At 40.9% G+C, this 20,545-nt stretch overlaps 1 protein-coding gene across 5 annotated transcripts in view; it reads left to right on the top strand.

The window, feature by feature from the left end:
• DENND1B (DENN domain containing 1B) overlaps window positions 1-20,545 on the top strand; it is a 185,941-nt gene that overhangs the window by 29,757 nt on the left and 135,639 nt on the right. The window lies entirely within an intron of this gene.

Genomic DNA, 20,545 nt, shown 5'->3' with positions numbered 1-20,545 from the left:
TTTTCTAGGAGCAATAACGGTTTTTTTTTCCCATCAAGAAAGCCGTGTGAGGACTTGTTTTTTGCGTAACGAACTGTAGTTTCGATCAGGACCATTTTTAGGTACATGTGACTTTTTGATCTCTTTTTATTCAATATTTTGGAAAGTGAAGTCACCAAAAAATTGTGATTCTGGTATGGTTTATTATTATTTTCTTTTACGGCGTTCACCGTGCGGGATAAATAACAAAATACTTTTGTAGTTCAGGCTGTTACGGACGCGGCGATACCAATTATGTATGGTTTATTTTTATTAATAATAAAGAACTGATAAGGGAAAAAGGGGGATTTTTACTTCTATTACTTTTAAAACTTTTATTTTCTTATTTTTACACAACCTTTTTTTAACTTTATTACTTTGTCCCACTAGGGGACTTGAGGGTAGGAGGCCCTGATCGCTATTCTAATACACTGCACTACATGCGTAGTGCAGTGTATTAGATCTGTCAGCTACTCACTGACAGCAAGCATAGTGGGTCCTGACTTAGTCAGGACCCATTAGGCTTTCGTAGATGGCATAGCCGGATGCCATTGTTAGGCATTCGGTTGCCATAGTCACCATCACCGGCCGCTATCGTGTAGCGGGCCGACGATGGTAGCTTAACCCCTAAGAAGCCGCGATCGCTATTGAACGTGGCTTCCAAGGGGTTAATCAGCGGGGACACAGTGATCGGTCCCTTCTGAAGGAGCTGTGGCAACTGCTGTACGAGACAATCGCTGTCACAGCTCCTGTATGTGTCGGGAAGACGGCCGAAATGGCCTTTACTCCCGCGACGTACTATTCCGGCGCTGAGCGAGAACGATGCACTTAGCATGAAGAATAGTACGTCGCTGAGCGCGAGGCGGTTAAGGGAGCATGGTTATGTGGTTACCTAAAAAACACTTAGAATAGGCTATGAATGTCTGCTCTCTGGGGGTCTGAACCCAGGACACCACTGATCATGAGCTGGAGAAAACCTTCTTGTTTATTGCCATAACCGACACCAAAAATACATCCAAGGAAGTTCTCTATAGGTAAAGTAATAAAATGTGTTTTACTATCCATAGTCTCATGACAACAACCCCTGTACATATTCCATGCTGGGAAATGGGGGATGCTCTACTCAGTACCCCCTCACCTTGCTTTTATTAGCCAGAGGAGAGAGTCTGTAAAAAAAAGTTCCTGCTCTGATGGACTTGGCCCGGTCATATATTACAAGGTTGCCTGATTTTTTCTAGGAGTGTGATATAATACTAATTTTACTACCCCACGACAAAGCTGCACTAGGACGCAGAGATAAGCGTGGGGAGGATCTTTATTCTGCAGCCTTTACTGAGTCATGTATATTGTTTCATATATTGTTTATCTCTTTATATTCTATTGTATCCTGATGCCACGGACATCTTTCCATATATTTATGGATGTGTGTCTGGCCCGTAAAAATGATCCGCAAAATAGAGAACATGTCCTATTCTTGTCCGCAATTGTGGCACAGACTGGCCCATAGAAGTATTTTTTTGGACTGTAAAAACTATTAGGCCATAAATAAACTTTTGATGGAAAGCTGGGTAGCATGGAAATTTTGGGGGGAAATTTAAGGGAGCAACACATTTTACACCAATATGGCACAATAAAAACTTGAAGGAATTGGAAAGTATTCAAGATGTAAGGGGGTGGATAAAATATGGTATTAAACACATTAAGGATTTGTTTATTAATGGAACACTGATCACTTTTGAGAATCTTAAAACCATTTATTCAGTAAAAGAAACAGATATCGCTAAACACAAATACAACACGCAGTAAGTAAAACTAGAAATAAAGAAATATTTGTTATACAAAGTCACAAGGGAATGGAAAGGCTTATATATAACACTTTATATAAAAAAGACTGCCTCATCACTATATAAAATTATCAACGGTGCACTATCTAGAAGTATATCACGTCCGAGTCGGGAAAAATGGGTCAGGGACTTGGGACCAATGGAGCATGATCAGTGGCTAAACTGTTACAGCAATGTCAAGAATGTATCGGTCTCTATGAATCATAAATTTATACAAATTAATATTCTACATAGACTGTATTATTCCCCTGCCCTAATATCCAAATTTGATAACAAAAACAGCTCTAACTGCCATAGATGCCAATACCCGATGATTTTCTCCACGTAATATGGACATGCTCTGTTATAAAATAATTTTGGGATAATATCTTAGAGGAAATTGGTAGGAATATCCCTAAATCCCGATTCTCGCTATTTTCTCGCTATTCTCAACTGCACATCAGAGTTGAAGGAAATCAACTATAGTGGGAGACAAACTATTCTTACCTCTAGATTGCTACACTTAGCTAGAGTACTTATAGCTAGGAAGTGGGGATCCACCCTACCCCCACAGTTCAGGAGTGGAGAAATCTCATGAGTAAAATAAAGAAATTTGAGAAGATTAAGTTTAGTAAAAATGAGCACATTGGAAGGTGGGAGTAGATCGGGGGACCAGAGTGAGACTTATGGGTTGTTGTTTCATTTTCTTTCTTTTTTTTTAATGGTGGTATTAATTGTGGGGGGGGGGAGGTTAAGGGGATATACATTTGTAACTCTGTTTTTTGTCTATTTGTTAAATGGAAAATAAAAACGTATTTAAATTGAGAAAAAACAAAAAACTATTAGGCCCCATGCACACGACCATAAAATTGCCCGTAATTACGGTCCATAATTACGGTCCATAATTATGGACCCATTCATTTCTATGGCCGACGGACACCTTCCCATATACTTACGGGAAGGTGTCAGTGCCGCAGGGGCGTCGCTAGCACTGGGCCTTTGGGCCCAAGCCCCGGATCTTTGGCCCTGTGCCCTGGATCCCCAGCGACTGCCACATTCGGGTCGCAATTGCGACTTACACTTACTTACCTATCTTCTTTCCCGAGTGCAGCGGAAGTCCTGATGTCTTCTCGTGTCATGACGTCACGATGCTAGATGGTGTCGGGACATCCGCTGCACCCGGTGCCAAAGAGGAGTGTAAGTGTAACGTTACGGTCTGCTGGGGTCCTGTGTCTAAGTCTACCTTGTGGTAGGCTTATATACATGGACTAACAGACAGTACCACACATTGGGCCCTGTATCTAAGCCTACCACATGTGTTACTAATGTTTTTTTTTGTGTTTGTGTGTTTTTGTGTTTGTGTTTTTTTACTACGTCGGATTCAAAGACTTACTTCGGTGACTACTTTTTTATTCTCAATAAAATGGTTAATGAGGGATGTGTGGGGGGTTAGTTCAATAAAATATTTTATCTATGTCTCTGTATTTTCTTTTTAACTTTATTACTACTGCTTTAGTAATGTCCGCCGGCTGATTGATAGCGTCCATTAGTAAGGCGGGGCTTAGCGCTAACACTAATCCCCATTATTACCCTGGTACCCACCACTACCAGGGATAATGGAAGAGCCGGGTATGATCCAGTACCTGACCATCTGGTCAGGCACTGGGGTGGCCGCAGGCTTGTATTAGGCTGCTGCTGTGCTGTATCTGGCTGGTTATGAAAATTGGGACCCCACGTCATTTTTTGTTTTTATTTATTTAGTTTTTTAAATAAATAATTGGAAAAAACTACATTCTCCCCCCCATTTTTCATAACCAGCCAGACACAACACAGCAGCAGCAGCCTAGCGTTACCAGGGTGGGAAGGGCCACTGTTTTTGTCCTTTCCTAGCCTAATAATACCAGCCTGCGGCCAACCCATTGGCCGTCCATCCCTACAGATGATCGGGTACTGGATCGTACCCAGCTCTTCCCGACACCGCTGGTGGCGGTAGGTACCATGGTAATAATGGGGGTTAGCGTTACCCTCTGCACGGCTATCAATTCGCCAGCAGCTATTAACAAGGAAGTGGTAATAAAGTTTTAAAAAATACAAGGACATAAAAAAATATATTTTATTGAAATACAACCCTCATTAACCATTTTATTGAGAATAAGAAAAGCCGTCCTCTAAGTAGTCCTCAAATCCGACGTAGTCCAATGACCGAACCTGTAATAAAACACAAACACACAAAGAAAATGAGTTTGTACAAGGATAATTACTGTGGGACCCTGTATCTAAGTCTACCATGTGTGATACTGTCTGCTGGGCCAGGTGTCTAAGCCTATCATGTATGATACTTTCTGATGACACAAGGAGGGTATGTGCGATGACCTACAGGGGACTGCATTGCACTGTCTACAAGGGGGATGTATGGCAGGGGGACTGTGTGTGGAACCATACAGGCGGGTTTGTTACACTATATACAGGGGGCACTGTGTGGGGAACCATACAGGGGGGGTTTGTGACACTATATACAGGGGGCAATGTGTGGGGAACGCCCTACAGGTGTCTTTGATTAGAGCCCCGAGACATAACTTTGCTTGGGGCCCCAGAAATGCCAAATTTGCCCCTGAGGGTACAAGGATACTTACTGCTGGGGACCTGTATCTAAGGCTATATTCACATGTACGTGACGGATTTAAGTGCGTAAATCTGGTCGTGTGCGTTGTGTTTTGCATCAGTGTGATTTACGAGTGGCGTGTTTTTCATGCACTTGCAAGCACTTTTTTTTAAATGTAATTGATTCGTGAAACACGGACAGCACGCGGATGTCGTCCATGTGCTGTCCGTCGTTTTCATGCACCCATTGACCCAGTGACTAGGTGTGTGAAAATGCTCTAATATAGGACATGCAGTGAGTTTCACGCAACGGACACTTGCTGCATGAAAACTCACGCATTCAAAAATCAACGGGTTATTTCAACGCACAGCACACGGACGAGATTCACGCTAGTCTAAATAGCCCTAAGTCTATCATGTGTGATACTGTCTGCTGGGGGCATTGTATCTAAGCCTATCATGTGTGATACTGTCTGCTGAGACAATGCATCCAATTCTATCCAGCGGTGTAGCTATAGCAGCCTTAGTATTATAGATATCCTTTTCCCGATATATATATATATATATATATATATATATATATATATATATATATATATATATATATATATATATTTTAAAGAATATATAAAATTTAAAAACATGTGGGGGGTAAATATATCTCTCGGGGCTTGTGCCCCTGATCTTTTAAGACCCTAGCAACGCCCCTGCCATGCCGTAGAAACTTTCAGAAAAAAATAGGACATGTCCTATTTTATTTATTTTACGGACCATGCTCCCATACTTTATAATGGGAGCCCGTAAATGTGGACGGCTGATCGCGGCTCCTGTGCCCATAATTATGGGTCATAATTATGGGGACGGTCATGTGCATGGTGCCTAACGGTCATGTGCATCAGGCTTTAGTACTGTTTCCTGCTCATTTGTGAGTAAAATTATTGTAATTTGTTCTCATTGCCTTATATTGTCATTGTGCTATATACACAGCTAGTATAACCTAGTTATGTATTTTGTTTTATTATCTTCATGTGTGTTACTTGCATTAGAAAGATATTCAAATTATATTCTTGACCCCTTTTTGTATACATTTTCCATACCTTATCATGGGTGATTGCTGGAGTTGGCCCTGTACATTGCACATGGACCCATTCCTTGTCTGGTTTTAGATGCCTTTATACTTTTTTTTTTTTTTTGCTTTTTGTATCTCATAAATAAATATTGTATTCTATTTAGGCTTTCTCTTGTTCATAATAGCTTTTTTTTATTCTTAGTGGTGGTTGTGCTTTTTTGGCACATTTGTAGCACCCAACTTTTGTTATCAGCAGTTGTTGGTACCGGTACCCTTCCAGTTTCTCAGTGTAATACAAATTTTTTACGTTAGTGGTCGCTGCAATTTCTCCCAGCAATATCAGATGATTGGGGTTTCAGGAGACGGAACCGCTGCGATTAGCTTTCTAAACAGGACAATGGGTTGTCTTGTTGACACAACCCTTTAAAAAGCATTAAGGGATTTTTACTCCTCTTTCTTAGACTCGTGAATGACAAATTATGTACCGCTCATATCCGTGATCCCACTACTCTATCTATAGCACTATGCTGCTATCATGGCGTGCAGTGAGAAATGTAATGTAGTCATAAAGAATTTTTAAGAGTTTTTTTTATTTTACATTTCAGATTTCCTGTTTTGTTAACTTAAGAAGGTCAGTTACATGATATTCTCGTTCCATCCCTGTGTGTATCAGAATGACCATACATTTCTATTTTTATACTTTTCCTTCTTGACCCTATGTATGGAATGTTTCTAAATTCCGAATGCTCCACATTTCCTGCAGAAAATTCAGGACAGATCTCAGAATTTTAAATATTTTTGATCAGCATAAACTGGAAATTAAAAATATTATTCTTTGTGTATTTTCCCCTTTTGTAGATGCGTTAAGTGTTTTATGATTTGACTCTTCCCAGCCAAGCTTTCAGTGGTCAAGTTTGAAGCGTCAAGTGGTGCAATAAAATGTGACATTTCCTTTACTTGTATGTGACAACACTTAATTCACACCTGCAGCTATTTGTGACATTAATGCTGGGCAGTCTATCAGGCCTGGTGCATATGGGACATTGCTTCATTCAGATCTCTTGTGTTTTGTCTGCTTACATAGTCACTTGTCACTTCTGTTAGTAGCTCAAGAATATTTTATATTTCCATCTACCCATGCATTAAAAACGTTACATTAGACTGATGGATGGACACACCTAACATATGGTTTTAGATGTGTCGATAAATAGATTTATTTCAATTCCGTATATGTGTGTGTATATATATATATATATATATATATATATATATATACACACAAGTATACCTCAACCAATAGATATATGCACTTGTACGGCAGTAGGTCTTTATTATGGACCATTAGGCACTCTGTGTGATGCAATGAGGTACCATTTTCTTCCTTGGAGCACTGCTTACAGTGAAGAATAGCTCCCTAATATGACATGCAACGCAAAAAAAAAAAAAACTCTATGAAAACGAGTACAGTGTGGTCCCATAAATTCCTGTGGGTGCCATATTATAGATCTGTACAACAAGGATCCCTAATACGGTTGACAGCATGAAGCTTTTTCTCTTTCAGCATGTCCCCATGTACAAAAAAAAGGCCTATTCCAAAACGTGATCCCAGTCTAGGCTGCACAGGCCCCTGACCACAACGATCTACACAAAGAGCAGTGGCCTCCTACCTGCAGCTTTCCAAACTGATTCTTTTCTATTGTGCTCAAGCCGTCACACAAGTTACGCTTCGTTCACATCTGCGTCGGGATTCCGTTCATGGGATTCCGGCAGAGATTTCCGTCAGGGGAACCATGAACGGAGTCCAAACTGAAACAAATGGAAACCATAGGTTTCCATTTGCATCACCATTGATTTCAATGGTGACAGATCCAGTGCAAATGGTTTCCGTTTGTCACCGTTGTGTAAGGGTTCCGTCAATTTGAGGGAATGAATAGCGCAGTCGACTACGGTATTGATTCTGTCAAAATGACTGAAACCCTTACACCGCGAAACCCTTACAAACCTATGGTTTCCGTTTGGATTCCGTTCATGGGTTCCCCTGACGGAAAGCTCTGACGAAACCCATGAACGGAGGCCCGACGAAGATGTGAACGAAGCCTAACTGTGGCACTATATTATCCTGCTGTAGGAAATGGTTATACAAATTCAAATGCATAAGATGCTTATCTGTATCTATCTGTACCACATCCCACATGACAAAATTAACAAATTAACATTTCACTTCTGTAACCGCTGCATCCTTCTTATTTTTTCTACTTGGTAGTTTATCCATATCTCCTTAAGTTGAGTTACAAGAGGTCTCATATGATCTATACATTTTCAACATCTCTGTATGCCTAACTGATATGTTTACATCCAAAGGCTAAAAACTAAAACCTAGTCTTACAGTAAAGAGGTGGATACAGTTGTATCTGGTCTAAGCAATTCTCTGCAAATGAAACAGTCTGGACTCCAGACTGATACATTGTAGCAACCTAACTAAAATGTATCAGGACAACAGAGAGATCTGCGGTCTATAGGGATTTTTTTTACCTTTGGAATTTAAAAAAGTATGTTCCCATTCACTCACTATAAACAATATCTTGGGAATGGTGAGGAACTGAAGTACAAATTATAGTAGAATGTTGCAAAACTTTTCATCACGCAATAATGAAAGAGCTTGTCTCTTCAGTGCAGAGGTGCACAATGACGTTTTGTACGGTCCCCAGCCATCAGTACATAGACATGCTGGTCATTGTCCATATGTTCGGAAAGGCACAGATGTCTTTTGGCAGTCACATCCTACAAATGCAGAGAACGGAGTGCCTTTATTACTTAGTAGCTCCATTCTCTCTTCCCTGCATTGATCATATACACCAATCAGCCATAACCTTAAAACCACCTGCCTAATCTGTAGGTCCCCTTCATGCCGCCTAAACTTCTCTGACTTGTCGAGGCATGGACTCCACAAGACCTATGAAGGTGTACTGTGATATCTGGCAACAAAACGTTAGCAGCAGATCCTTTATGTCCTGTAAATTGTGAGGTGGGGCCTCCATGGATTGGACTTGTTTTTCCAGCACTACCTACAGATTTTTTAAAACATATTTTTTATTAATAAAATGTAAAATACACATTAGCATAACAAACCATAAGGTCCGACATGAATCTCACAAAGTAGGAATGTACAATATGTATCAAGAACCAACATTAGCCAAACAAGGTTCCACATCAATACACATCAGCAAATATACAAAAATAAGCAAATATATATTCCAATGATACAGAAATGTGTATACAAAAAAGAGTAATGTAGTGCTGAGTAATAATATAAAAAGAAAAAGACACACAGAAAAAAAAACTTTAAAAAAACCCCAGAAACATAAGCTCACTACCTACAGATTTTTGATTCGATTGACACCTGAGGAATTTGGAGACCATGTCAACACCTTGAGCTCTTTGTTATATTCCTCAAACCATTCCTGAACATTTTTTTCAGTGTGACAGCACGCATTATCCTGCTGAAAGCGACCACTGCCATTAGAGAATACCTCTGCCATGAAGAGGTGTACTTAGTTTGTAGCAATGTTTAGGAAGGTGTCATAGTAACATCCACATGAATTGCAGGACCCAAGGTTTCCCAGCAGCACATTGCCCAGAGCATCATACTGCCTCCGCCGGCTTGTCTTCTTGTCTACAGAGACCTTGTTTAGGCCCCCAGGCTGATATGACATCCATCGAGGCCCCCCCGATTCTGTCATGCGGGGGCCAATGGGGGTGATGGAGGAGCCCCCTCTTTGTTACGATTTGAATGGTAGCTTTTGACCAAGCAGTGTTTGAATGCCCGGGATCGGCGTTATCTCAGATCACGGCCGTTGCAGTAAAGTGTCGACTGTAACATACAGCCGACACCTACTGGGCATGGAATGGGTTCAGCCCATGAGCCCGCTCTATACTCCCCTTTCACGGTCGTGATGTACAGTTATTTTACGTGTCGCCAAGGGGTTAACATGTATAAAAATATATGTGTTGTCAATACATAGAACTGGCAAATGATTTGTTCATTCTAATAACTGTACAAAGGACCGGGAGACCTTCTTTACGTGTGGAGGAAAGGTGATTCCGACATCAATATAGGATCTTTACAGCTAGAGTAATTAAACTATGGAAAGCCCTACCCTAAGAGGTAGTAATGGCAGATACTATGACAGCATTAAAAAAAAAAAGGGCTAGGTGCCTATCTGATGACAAATGGTATTAAGGGGTTATAAATAACTTAACAATGATTTAATTGATCTGGGAAAGGTTGAACTTGATGGTTGTCTTCTTTCTTTTTAAGTAGCTATGGACTTTAACTATGTATATCAGTGCAGGACTTGGAGGACACGTGAGGAACCCATCACCTGTATCCTCCATGTCAGAGAGTGGCACATTGCGCTAGAGCAGGGACAGGTAAGTACTGAGACACTGTATTTGGCAAAGAAAAAGACGCGCAAAACAACTGCATCTAAACTGCAAAGGTTGAACTAAAACGGTCATCTCCACACGTATATAAAGGATGTGACCGATTCTCTGAACTGGAGATAAAGTAGTAATTATGGGAAAGATATTTTTCTAGACTTCTTGTCACTACCCCATTGATGAACACTATAGTCGCCTCTCCCAGCTCACAATGGCTACTAACAGTCAATAAAAGGTAACATTCAATCTTACAATAAGTTTGTGTTCTGTTTTGGGTTTCTGTATTAAAAGTATGTTCAACCAGTTGATCAGAGGTATTATCCAACAAGCTCCTGGCGATCGGGTGCTTTGTTCACATTAGCGTTAATGGGGTCCACTAGGTTTCCAGTGGTCTTTTTGACGGCAAGAATATCGAAGTCTGCAGTGCTATTCTCTCTATCAAACAAACAGGAACAAAGACGAACCCCATCAAAGTCAACAGGGTCTATCCGGATTCACCGTTATCCTTTTGAAAATTGATCTGACAGATCTGTCATGGCTCCATTATAAACAGAAGCCATGACACTAGTGTGAACAGAGCCTTATCTATACTTCCATCTAATAGACTGAAGAGGTTAAACAAAATGAAGACATGCTTATGCTTAATATATTAGAAAATTATCTGCCCTATTGGTATCTGTTAGAATCTCACATCCCTTAAAATCCAGCCTCTATAGTAGATTGGGTGATTCCTTTCTGAAACTATTTTCTTAGACACGGTTTATACCAGTGATGTGGTTTTATGTGCTTACCCTATGTTAATTTTGTTTTACTGTATAATCTCTCCAATATGAAAGTATTGTTTATCTTTCTTCTCCCCTTCTCCCTCTTTATGTAGATCCAGTTCACATTTTATTTGTTTTACTTTTTTTTTTAAAGCCAAATACTTGAGGGGAGACGTATAATAGTAAAGCTTTGTACTCGATCCCTTCTATAAGGGGAGACGTATAATAGTAAAGCTTTGTACTCGATCCCTTCTATAAGGGGAGACGTATAATAGTAAAGCTTTGTACTCGATCCCTCCTTAGTTTTGGCTAAACAAGAAAAAACAAAAATATAGAAACACAAATTGTGAACTTTGCCAACAGTTCTATTGTAACTCTAAGGTTTTTCTTCAGGTTTTTCCATTAACAGTCAGATTTGTTTGCATTGGGGTTTTCTCTGTTGCCATCAGTTTGCATTATTTACTCCTTTAGAAAACTTGTTTTTGGCCGGCACAATAGCATATATTGCCATGCTATTCTATCTAGTAACACGTCAATATAGAAATCCGGATTTGTTATTATTTGCCATTGTCAAGAAACAGATTTAAATGTTGGACATCCATTATAGTCCATTATCCCTTATAATCCATTATGGATTCCTTTGACTAACTACTATGGAGAATGGAGGAAGAACTGCTGTGATTATTTTGGGGGGAAGGGGTGTAAAGTACTTCTATAACCACTGTGAGGGTGATGAGCGGGAACAGCTATAACTACTTTGGTGAAAGAAGGGATAAGGTTCCTTCTTATGTCTATGACACGTGCCCCGTGGCCTCCTGATGGCCTCTGTCTGGGGAGTTTGGCTGGTAAGACGCATCAGACAGCTTAAGTTTTATTCTACCCATGCCTTTTTTTTAATACTACTTATTTCCTAAAGTATAAAAAGTATCAGATGTCTGACAACTGCTTATCCCTGTGGCAGAATTATCTGGCCGATCTATGTATGTATGTTTATTTAAGACATTTGGTAGGACAGCTTTTTAGTTGGGTCTAAGTACAGCCTAACATGCGATTTTGCGGCGTTTTCACTCTGCGGTGAGCCACACTAGATGTGAACAGGGCCTTGAAGGTGTTGTTCGCTTTGGACAATACTTTTTTGTTAGAGGGGTCCCATAATGATAAGCCGACCACAGTGTTTCCCGCGGCTGGGACCCCCAGCTATCGGTTTTAATATTTGGGGAAATCTGGCAGTAAGTGTTAATTTGTCCTGCAGTGTCACTGCAGGAGAAATGAAGAATCCTACTCTTGTATGATACATGGATGTGGCAGGTCCTCCAAACACTATATGCTCTGGTTAATAGATGAGTGTCCCACTCTATTTCCCACTATAGGGCGTATGGCTAGGATGTGCCATTACTTCCCCATCGCTGAGGGTTGGATTGCAGAGACCCCCGGGATCCTCAGAACAGCGATTCTTCAGGTTAGCCCACTGCAGGAAACTACAAAAAAATGCTCCATTCATTTGAATGCAGCTGTGTTGAGTAAAGATACCCTAAGAAACCTCTGTCCCTTCATTTTTTGGATCGATGGGGGTCCCAGAGGTCAGAATCCCTCTGTTTAGAATGTTATGGCATATAATAGCGGTATGCCAAAACATTATAAGATACCACTTTTTATAAAATACCCATTTAACTCAAAATTCCGTAATGGGGTATTTGAAAAGGGTTTTCTAAATCAGACAACCCCTTTAAAGATTAGCTACCCCCATGTACAATTATGAAATATTCCAACTAAGACTATGTTCACATCTGCGTGTGAGGCTCCGTTCGGTGCATCTGAACCCATTATAAGTCAGTAGGGTCTATCGGACGATGTTGGTGTCCATCGTGCGACCAATCCATCAATCCATCAATTTAGTTGTTCTGCTCCTATGACTGTAGCAGAACAACGAAAATTAAGAATGCAGATGTGAACGAGGCCTTAGTATAATCTGTATATCTCCACATGAAAGGTTAGACGCATATAATATTTTGCAAAGAAATGTTTCTCATATTTAAAAGTGCAGAAGAGTAAAAATGTAGTGTTTTTCATAAGAGCTGAAATGCACAGTGTCAAAGCTGATTTTGCGGATATGACTGGACATTGCAGTTATGTTCTTACTCAGCTTTACTACAGATTGCATTTTTTTAAAATACGCGATGAAGGATAAGGAAGTGATTCATAGGGGACGCGTTTAATCCTATTAGCCACAGACTTCCTGTTTGTAAGGCAACACAAAACAAAACGAGGTAAAATTAATAATGATCAAAACCGTGAACTCAATCGTTCTATCCGGTACATTACATGTGAGGGAGGGGGCAGGTACGAACATGAACACAGCCTCAATGTTTTTATGGAAGAAGCAAGTGTGTTTGAGTGGCTGGTAAGGCTTCGTTCACATCTGCATTAGGGCTCCGTTCAAGCATTCCGTCGAAGCTTTCGTCAGAACAGAACCCTGACTGAAACAAACGTAAACCATAGGTTTCCATTTGCATCACGTTTGTCACCGTTGTATAAGGGTTCCGTCATTTTGACAGAATGAATAGCGCAGGTATTGATACGGTATTAATTCAGTCAAAATGACGGAAACCTTGCACAACTGAGACAAACGGAAACCATTTGCACCGGATCCGTCAACATTGGAATCAATGGTGATGCAAACAGAAACCTATGGCTTCCGTTTGTATCCGTCAGGGTTCTGTTCTGATGGAAAGCTCTGACGAAACGCCTGAACGGAGCCCGGACGCAGATGTGAATGAAGCCTAAGCAGTATAAAAGAAAATATTAGGCCTCATGCCCACTTCAGTTTTTTCCTTCAGGGTGCTATCCTTTTTTGTCACTGATAGCACCCTGAACCCATTAATTTCAATGGGCCCATGCACACTTCCGTTATCTTGACTGATCCGTTGTTCCGTTGCGTCAAAAGTAGAGCATGTCCTACTTTGGTCAGTGATTCCGTGACCGTGGGGCCATAGAAGTCAATTGGTCTGTAAAAAAAAACGGACGGCACACGGAAGGCTTCCGTGTGCCGGTCGTTTTTGACTGATCCATTGCCCTAGAACGGCAGGGCGTGGCAAAGTTCACAGACTGGGACATGTGACAAGTTCGAATAAAGTTCAATACCTTTCGTTTTCTTAGCGGAAACATGGAAGCGAAACGGAAGCAAGGTCTGTTTAAAACGGAAAAACGGAACGGACACTGAGTACACACGGAAACCACACAGATACCAAAACGGGCACACGGATCCGTCAAAAACGGCCGAGAAAACGGTGATGAAAGTGTGCATGAGGCCTTAAGCACTTAATTTCCGCTGATTCTCTGTTCCAATGGATAATATAGAAGGAGGAAATCTTTTTAGAATTTATTTGGCGGAACTCATTATTTAGATACAGGAAAGAAATGGTTCAGTTGAGTGATAGTTACATAGTTAGTATGGTTCAAAAAATGTCTATCAACTTCAAACAAGGGAACAGTTTTTGTTTTTTTATAATAAAAATAGATGTTAAAGGCTATGAAAACCTTTTGATGCCTTTTTTATGTTTATATGTTTGGGCATGTTTAGACATTTCCATAATATTGTTTTATTACAAAATGTAGTTAGCTTTTGCCCTGCAGCTTCTATGTATCCACTATACATAGAAACTGTATAATGATGGTGTAAGCCGAATCCGTCAGTCAGCTAGATTTAGATTTGATTGGTATTAGGATTATATTGTGTGTTAGAGGCACACAGGAGCTGCTGTCAGCCGTGCCTTAAATCCAGCTCATTGATGGATTTGGTTTACTGCGGAGTTATGAAGCTTCTATGTTTAGTGGATACACAGAAGCTGCAGCGCTAAAACGAAATACAATTTTTGATAAAATGGTAATAGAAAAATATTTAGTTCAAAATACTGCATTAAAGATTTTCATAGTCTTTAAAGGGGTTTTCCGATGAAGGACATCGACATATCCACAGGATATGTCATAAATGTCAGATAGATGTGGGTCCCACCTCTGGGAGCCGCAGCTATCCCTAGAACGGGGCCCCCTAATCCCCATTTTAGCTTTGTGTGCTTACGCTGACTCCCGGCCACTTCCTGATTACATGGTGGAGAGTTACGGAAGCAGCGTAACTCGCTTAGCTACGCGCTTTATGTAACTCCTGTAGTAGTGAATGGCAGTGACGGAAGCACCGTAGCATGCGAGCTATGTGGTTTCCGTAACTACTGTCCTACTACTACAGTTCTATGGGAGTTACAGAAAAGGCGTAGCTCAGCGAGTTATGCTGTTTCTGTAACTCCCGACCATGTAATCAGTAAGTGGCCGGGAGGCAGCGCGAGGGCAAAAAGCTAGAACGGGGTTTAAACACATTTAAATCCGTAGCGGGACTACCGCCAGCTGTTATGGGGCCCGCACTATCAGGGAGCCCGGGCTGCCTTGCTCTGGCGTCCACTACAAGGTTCAACCGGAGGGGAAGAGGAGCCAAGCCCACTAGTATGGCAGAGGAGAGAGCCACTGGCTCCCTGCTCTGCCGCTTACTCTGTGCCTGTGGCCTACTAGTGGTCGGGAGGACGTCAACTTGACGTTCCATCGCAGATGGAGCAATGACTTCACCTGCGCCAGGCAGATGATCCAGCAGCTCATCGTGAGAACAGGGTTAGGTGAGTTTATTGGTTTGTTTTTTCCCCTGGCGCAAAAGGGAACTATTAATGGGGGGCACATAAACATTATATGGGGAGCCTAACCACTATATGGGACACCTAATTACTATACTGGGGTGCTTAACTACTGAATGGGGGGCCTAACTACTATATGGTGTCTTTACTACTTTATATTGGCGCCTAACCACTATATGGGAGCATCTAACTACTATATGGGGGGGGGCTAACCACTATATGGGGGTCTGACCTTTTATATGGGGGGTCTAACCACTAAATGGGGGGCTGACTAACATATGGGGGTCTAACCACTATATGTGCGTGCCTAACCACTATATGGATGGCTTAAACGCTATGTAAACATTTGAATTTAACTGTGACTGCAAGATACAGCTTCTACGTGTCCAGGGTGCATATACTCTTCAACATTTTGTAGAAACGTTTTTTTAGCCACGTGAAACTTAAAAAATTAGATCAAGTGGTGTAGGATAATTGTGTGATGCCTCCTGTTCGTCGACGTGCCAGTTATTCCCACTTGTCGCAAACTGAGAGGGACAGAACCCTTGAACTGAGAGACCTTGGTTTATCACTTCGTCAGATCGCTACGCACCTAGGCCGAGATGTGAGCACTGTTCAACGTTGCGTGCCTTGGAGGTTTGGAGAACAACAACGAATGAGAATGACAGCAAGAGGAGCATGAGGCTAACCATGATCCATCCTGTACTGCAAGTGAAATTGGACATAACATCTCAAGCCTAGGGCGACAACCAGTCTCGACTAAAACCATCAGAAGGCGTTTGCACGACATTGGGCTATGAGCCAGACGTTCAGCTACAGGTGTTCCATTGACCACACGCAACTGCTTTTAAAGCCTATCATGGTGCACAGAAAGACGGCAATGGAGGCTGGAATGGAGGTCTATCCTCTTCAGAGATGCTTTTGTCTCGGACACAATGATAGCCTGCTAAGCAAAGCTATGAAGAGGCCTCCACAAGGGAACGTCACACCGGTCCTACTCCCAGGATTATGGTGTGGGGTGGCATAATATAGGGTAGCCAAAAACGCTAGTCTTCATTTCAGGTACACTAATAGCTCGGCGTTACATTGATTTGGTTGTGGAACTAGTGATACGGCCATTTCTCCAAAGTGTCCCAGAAGCTGTTTTTCAACAGGACAACGGCAGGTTGCATGTTGCTCGTACTACTGTGAGCAGCCTGCATGGCCTAAACATGCTACCATGGCCTGCAGCATCTCCGGACTTGTCTCCAATGAGCACAACTGGGACATCATTGGTCGGCAGTTGCAAAGCGAGCTGCCAGCAGCCAATCTTCATGATTTGCGTGCCCAAGTGCATTCACGTGACAGAACATTCCTCAGACAACTATTAATAACCTCATTAATAGCATGCCAAGGCGTGTAAGTGCGTGTATTTCTGTACGTGGCGCTCATACTCGATACTGAATAAATCAAGATGCTTGGGATATTTTGTTTCAATTTTTATTTTATTTGCATATCATTAACATGTCTATCGATCCTGTGATTTCCACAATTCCAAAACTTTTCCTTGGTGTTGCAATTTCAATATTAAGGAGGGTAGAAACTGTATGTCAAAAAGTTAACTTTTTTATTTTATAAAAACCCTTTCAAAACTTGCTTGAAATACCAAAAAATCGATTTATAAAAGAAAAAAAATGTCTTCCAAGGTTTACATAGCCTTTAACTACTGGTGCCAAAGCACTATATGGGGTGGCCTAACTACTATTTGGGGGGATAAAAGAGGACTTCTTTTGTGTTGGGGCACAAAGGGGGACATTACCACTATGTGGGGGAACTATTACCATCTGGGGCACTTTGGATGTGAGTTTTTGTATAGATGGTGGGGAGTGTGCTGGAAAATGGAAGAGTCAAAGATGTCTGTAAATGTTCAAAGTGAGAAAACGATCGGCACTGCTTTGGCTCTTGGAGCACTACAAGTCTCAATCAGACGACCACCTAGGTCTAAACGGGTTAAACTGAATCCACAACAGGTGGTGCTCAGTGGTGTGATTAGACAAGCACAAGTATGATAGTAAAAATTAGAAAAGATCCACGGCACTCGCATTCAGTAGAGTTTTCATTTAATGTTGTGGCAGGCCAACAAAGCCACGGAGCACAAGACTACGGCCGTTTCGCATGTACCCACGCTTTGTCAAGGCATTCAAATTTACACATTTACACAGGGAACAATATGAGTAGGAGAAAAAGGAGATTTTTACCTCCACCCGCCATAAGCAGACTGGCAATTATGACTTCCTCTCTTCAATGACGGAATAGAAGTATATCTCATAATAAACTGTCATTAAGTATATACAAATATATATCCTAAATATATGCTGTTCTTTACCATATCCTATTGTGCAATTTTGCAGTGTACAACTCTGTACAGCTTTCTATTAGTGATCTGTCATAATGGATTTTCTACTGTTTTTGCACAATAATGTTCATTCTCTTGAATCCTCTAATGCACTGTTATCTAACCTTTCATTGTCTACTGCAATGAAGAATAAGCCTTTTATTCTAAGTGATGTGCAACCATACAAACATTTTACGGAATGAAATATTTATATATGGTTGTTCTGCAGAATTTTACGCGCACATGTATAATGTACGCTGCATATAAATTATACGACAGCGAGCGCCGCATTGTAGCTTTGCAGACATGGTTATCAGTCTGACAAGTCAAATGCCTGTTCAGGCTCTTTTGTCACATTGTAACCACTTGAAGTGTCATGTTCAAGAACACAGCATCTATAAAGCAGATTAGCAATGGCTCCCTTGTGTATTGTTTGAGGTTTCTGAATCAGCGGGATGGACTCTCTCCGAGAGGCTGGATACATAGTACTCGCTCATTTATGCACCAGGCATCACTTCATCATCCACCTTCTTACACCTCATATTCACTTGTCCTCGCTCGTCAAATGGAGCTTTGCTCTTTATGCTAATGATATTATTCCGTACACAACGCTAAGTGTTGCACATAGGTATATTTTTTAATTGCTAAATATTTTTTAAAAGCATTCTTTTTAAAATACATTTTACTACATTTAGGGAGTGGTCACTCACTTTTTCCAAGCTCCGCAATGGCAAAATTTCTGTATTATAACTAGGCAAATTTCCCATTTAGGAGTCTGGGGAAGATATAATGGCCTACCCCAAGAGGTAGTAATGGCAGATACTATGTCAGCATTTAAAAAAAGGCTAGGTAATTATTTACGGATGAATGGAATTGAGGATTATAATTAATCAAGCAATGAATGACGAGTAATTCATTGAGAAAGTGAACTTGGTGGACATGTCTTTTTTTAACCTATGTAACTATGTAACCAATAGCTAGTAAGTTAATAAATAGATATAACTCGGAAATGGCTGAATATTAATGGTGTTGTGCAGTCGAAAGAAATTGATGGCCTTCAACTCCCGGACAAACCCCCCTCCCCACCCCTCTGATCAGCTGTTTTGAAGGCTTCCCCATTCATTCCTCACATGCTTGAACTGTTGAAAAATGTCCTTCTGTTCAGTGGGATTAGCATTAATAATCGTTTTATGCATGTGTAGTTATTGAAATATATCATGGCAACTACATTTGCCACCTATTGAAAGTCCAAAAGTGTCTGCTGATTCACTAGATTTATAGTGGTCAGAGTTCTTTTTTTGTATTTATTCAGAACTCCAAATCCTCCCAGCTATAATTCTAGTCCCCAGTAAGCGGAGCTTATTGAAGATGGATTTGAAGTTGAATTTACCAATGCTCATTGAACTCGATAACAAAATCTGTTTCCAAAGCTCGTCCTTGTGGTGGTTGCAGGCCACCTGATTTTTTTCTAAACTATATCTGTGTGAAGGGAAGCAGAGGATTTGGAGCTTTGTATCACAAGAATATATTATCAGCACAGAAAATGGGTATTCCTACCGTAGACACTTATGTCATAGGCCATAAATGTCTGATATTTGCAGTTCCCATCTCTGGACGGCCGCCTTATCCGGACGGGGAAGGAATAGAGTGTCCTGTAGATAAGCCATAAATGTCTAAGGTGGGAATAACTCTTTAACTTAAAAAAAACTTAAAGAAGTTGTCCCGGATTAGAAAAACATAGCTGTTTTACAGACACAGCGCCACACCTGCCCACAGGTTGTGTGTGGTATTGCAGCTCAGCACAATTGAAGTGAATGGAGCTGAAATGAAATACCAAACACCACCTGTGGACCGGCGTTGTGCGGTTTTTGGAAGAAAACAACCATGAGTTTCTAACTCTGGACAACACTTTTACAGAACTATAGGTAAGCTTTACATTCAAGTTTCTGATCAGTAGATATAAATATTTTCTACAGTTAGGGCAGGATTTTTAATTTTCTATCTCGCCTTCCTTTTGGATCCACTTCTGACTTTGGCTAAAAAAAACTGCACAAAAACTGCACCAAAACGGAGTGTGATCCAGGCCTTACATTTTGAATTTTTTTATATCGATTTTTTTTTTCATTCTTGGGATCTGTCATATGAACTGTTGTGATTTATAACCATGAGCGAATGCTCAGACCTGACCCCAACACATTTGGCCTTAAAAGTAAATGGTGCTATCAGGGTGATAAGATGGTCACAGTGACGGTTGTGCTGTCACTAAATGACTTGAATAATGATTTATAACTGCAGCGGAGAAATGCTGGTACGACGAATACAAGATCCTCTTATATTAACAGACTCCCTCTATTCCTACAGAGATCATTGTGGACAGGCAGGGCGATACTGAGCTCTCTGACATTGTCACTGACAAATGTGTAAGGTTTTTATTTTTTTCTGCCACAACACAAAGCATCACAATTTTATTTAGCTGTAATCTTCAGGAGAACCCAGCTGTAGGTGTTCAATTCACCTGCAGCTCCACCACGGGGGACATGCAGTATTACACAGTTTTAAGCACTAATTAAAAAGTTACGCCAAACACACTGACTGACCTGTTTATTAAAAAAAATAAAAATAAAATGCCCATCAAAGGCATACATAGCCTTTAAGATAACTTTGCTGTTCATGTAATGTATGTTTGTGCCGGGACCTCTAGAGTAAGAAGAGCTCTTTGTAGCTGTTCTCCACTCCATACACGATCATTTGGCCGACAGCTCTTCCTCCCGACTCCCCTA

The sequence above is a fragment of the Rhinoderma darwinii genome, chromosome 7, assembly GCF_050947455.1.
Source record: "Rhinoderma darwinii isolate aRhiDar2 chromosome 7, aRhiDar2.hap1, whole genome shotgun sequence".
Classification (NCBI taxonomy): domain Eukaryota; kingdom Metazoa; phylum Chordata; class Amphibia; order Anura; family Rhinodermatidae; genus Rhinoderma; species Rhinoderma darwinii.
This window is presented reverse-complemented; position numbering and strand designations above follow the sequence as displayed.